Raw genomic sequence first — 3,656 nt, 5'->3', positions numbered from 1 at the left:
AATACTAGGTTAATATGTTACAAAAAAAAACAATTGATCTCAATAATGTTAAAGCAGCGGCATTCTCAAGTTTATTCTCTGTGGCGTAGCAATTCGAAAATTGTTTGAATAATTAGATATTTTGAATTTAAACTTCGGTGATGTAACGTAGCGTAGATTGATTGCGTAATTTCTAATTTTGCTGGTGTTGAAGGAGATTTTTAAGTCCAAAATATGAACAAAATGTAAGCTTGAAATGGAACAGTTCTGATTAAAATTAGTGATTTTTTTTGCGAGGTGATATCTCTTAAGTTGCTGTATTTAAAACTGACACTGGATTCAGTATCCATAACAGAAAAGCTCGCTCTTCCAGTTTAATAAAAAAACTCTGGTCGCAAACACAAATGAGTGTAAAGATGTAGTGTCAACGATTATGGTAACTATGAAGGGGGCCATCCACATACCACGTGGACAGATTTTTAGGGATTTTGACCCACAGTATTAAGAACTGCTCGAAATTCGTTAAGGGGGACCCTACTAGGGAATGCCGAAAAATAATGAATTTTCCAGATTTTTTTTCGAATGTAGAGTGAAATTTTCGAGTGTTCATTGAGGAATTTTCATTAAGGTATATTTGCAGATGTATTCTGCATGTCGTGGATGCAGATATAGTGAGTATTACCATAGACTAAAGAGACGATTTGATAAGTGCCAATTTCTTCGGTGTGATCTATAGTTGTGAATATCTATGTAAGTTTGAACTCAAATGAAGTATAGAAAAATAACTTACCCATTGGAGATAAGCAAATATCCTTCCAATCGCCCAATAAGACGCCGTCTTTTCGTTGTGTAACCATTTTGAATAACCATCTGGATTATTCGATACCAAATCCAAACGTCAAAACAAAATTTCACAAGTACTGAAGAACTGACAAGAAGTGCGGCGACGTGTGTTTTTCATTAGATTTATCAATAAAATTTATGTTGGTTTCGAAACATGGTGGTTTTATATATTTACTTTATAAAATGTATTCCGCAATATTGCCGGTAAATTCAAATTTTTGCGGCACATGTTAGACGTAAATGAATATCAAATAAAATGGATGTGAAAATCCGATAATAATTATTTCATTGTGCGATTCGTAAAAATTATTGTATCACATTTAATTGATAAATGGATTTCTAATGGAATCATATAAAATTGAGAGATCTTTTGGTACGTCATTGGACAAATTCAATAGAGAATATATGTCGACTTGTTTCAGTGTAGTGAGCTTGACCAGATTCTCACACCCAGAAAAATATCATGTTACTTTCAATCAGATTTGTACGGCGGTTTTCAATCGACTTTACAATATAATCTAGATGATTTGGTTCTCAATCGACTATTAAAATTGGTACAAACAACAAATGAGTTATGCTAATGATGACTAGAGCAAGATACCTGACTTCATACATTTTGCTTGCAACACCTTTATAACGGTGCCATCTGATGACCTTAAAACTGTGATTATTAGCAAAATCGATTTATCATGCTCAATCCGCTAGATGAAAACAAAAACAAGATGGCAATATCGTATAAGGATATTGAAAATTAGATGATAGGACCATACAATGATATTGAAAAACATGCTTCACCTTTCACCACCTTGTCGTCATCACCAATTAACAGTATACAAATTAGTTCAATTTTCATTCACGCGTAGCGAAACTCGTGTCCGCTGCATACTGCAAGAGTAACGTATTGTGTACTAGTCATCTTTGGTTATGCTTAAAAACATATTGTTGAAACGACTATGAACGATTAGTCATACTATCATCAAAATAAATAATTTATATCATGGTCATCTCACACATTGACATTTATTTTAGCCTGTTGTAATAAATTATTGTTATTATCTAGACCATATAGATTAGTCTGTTAAAAACACCGCACAAATCTGACCAAGCCCAAAAAGATAGCAATTACCTTAATATTTTTCTGTGTGTGCTCATTAAATGCAGTTCACCCAACCACCATCATACTCGAAGGGGCGCCACATTTTTGTTGCCCGTATTGTTGGTTGAGTTGGATATCTATGTTTCAATAATCTAAGGTATTACGCTGTTCGCAGCTGGGAACGTGGATGCTCTCTCTAAATCAGTATCTAACTGGTGGTAAGTTTTTCTCAGCATCTACTGAACCGATTCGGCTGAAATCACTATTTGAAAGTCATAAAAATTTGAAACAATAATAGAAAATTGAAAAAAATCAGTTACCAATTTCAGCCAAATCGGTTCAGTAGATGCTGAGAAAAACTCACCACCAGCTGAAAATACATGGTTTCGAGAAAAACGCTGCCAACAGCGTAATACTCACTTTATTTGGACCCACGACATGCAGAATACATCTTCAAATGTACCTCAATCAATATCCAAAACACCCGAATACTTAACCTTACCCTAAACATCCGAAAAACCAATCACGAGAAATTATAATTTTTCAACTTTCCAGAGTACGGCCCCCTCTTAAATGACAGCTGTCATTTAACACCTTTTGAGAAGTTATTTACTTCTCATTTAACAATCGAAGGACGATAAACATTTTTTTTAAATCATGATTTGTGCAGGAAACGCATCTTTCTTAAAAGACATATAACAACTGGCATAGCTTCGGGACCAAATTGTGCAACTTTCATCTTACTGTTAATGTTTTTCGTAACGGAACGTACAGGGTGTTCAATAAGTTAGAATACACTACAAAAATGTGTTAAAAAATAAAAATAAAATTTTTATTGTGTTAATGTTTATTGAAAATTTTTATGACATATGAGCTGCGACTCTCCTCCTCTTTGTTCTGTATGGCGAACTGAAGAAGTTTTTTAAAAGAATAGCACCTGGTTCACCGACATCTAGTCGCATATCTTGGAAATGAGCTTCTTAAATTAGTCCATAGAGCTCATTTTATGTCCGCTCTGTTTGGCCAGCATGTACGACCATACATTAAAATCCAGGGGATTAAGGTCCGGGGAGCTGGAAGGCCTCAAAGTCTTATCAAGGAAATCAGTCTAACTATTCTGACACCACGGTGGGACGATATTCGCCGTGTGGGTTGGTGCGCCGTCTTGTTGGAAGACGTAATGATCTTTCCCGTAGAGGTCCCGGAAAGTTGATATAAATAAAAATACTCAGTTTTCAGCGATTTGATGGTGTCCTTCCTTTCTGGGATGGTTTATATCAAACACCCTGTAACGCTGCATAACATCGTGATTGGTCACCTAGGTTACCAATGTTGTACGTACTTTAACAAACTACAAGTACTGTCGAATGCAATTTTACTTGTTTGCTGAGTTTTGGTTTCGAACAGTAGGGAAACTGCTCCATTATTCATCTCAGCCCATAAATTTATATAATATAACATGAAAAGACAATTGAAAACAGGAAAAAACACATATTTTCTAACTAAGCCAGTCTGCCAATCCGTGGAATGGATTCTTATTAGTTCACTTTAGATTTCTTATAAAGTAGAATCCTCAAAAACTCACTTAAAAGCTCTAAATTTGATATTATAGTCGGGCATCTGCACTCGTAAACTGATTTAATTCAATCACCTACCTCAGAAAACAAAATCCGCGCATTGTTCTATACGGCTACAACGGTACTCGTTCAGCTGCCAACCAAAGTTTTTGAAGTAGAAT

This window comes from Wyeomyia smithii, chromosome 2 (assembly GCF_029784165.1).
Source record: "Wyeomyia smithii strain HCP4-BCI-WySm-NY-G18 chromosome 2, ASM2978416v1, whole genome shotgun sequence".
In the NCBI taxonomy this organism is placed as follows: Eukaryota; Metazoa; Arthropoda; class Insecta; order Diptera; family Culicidae; genus Wyeomyia; species Wyeomyia smithii.
Note: the sequence above shows the minus strand (reverse complement) of the source record.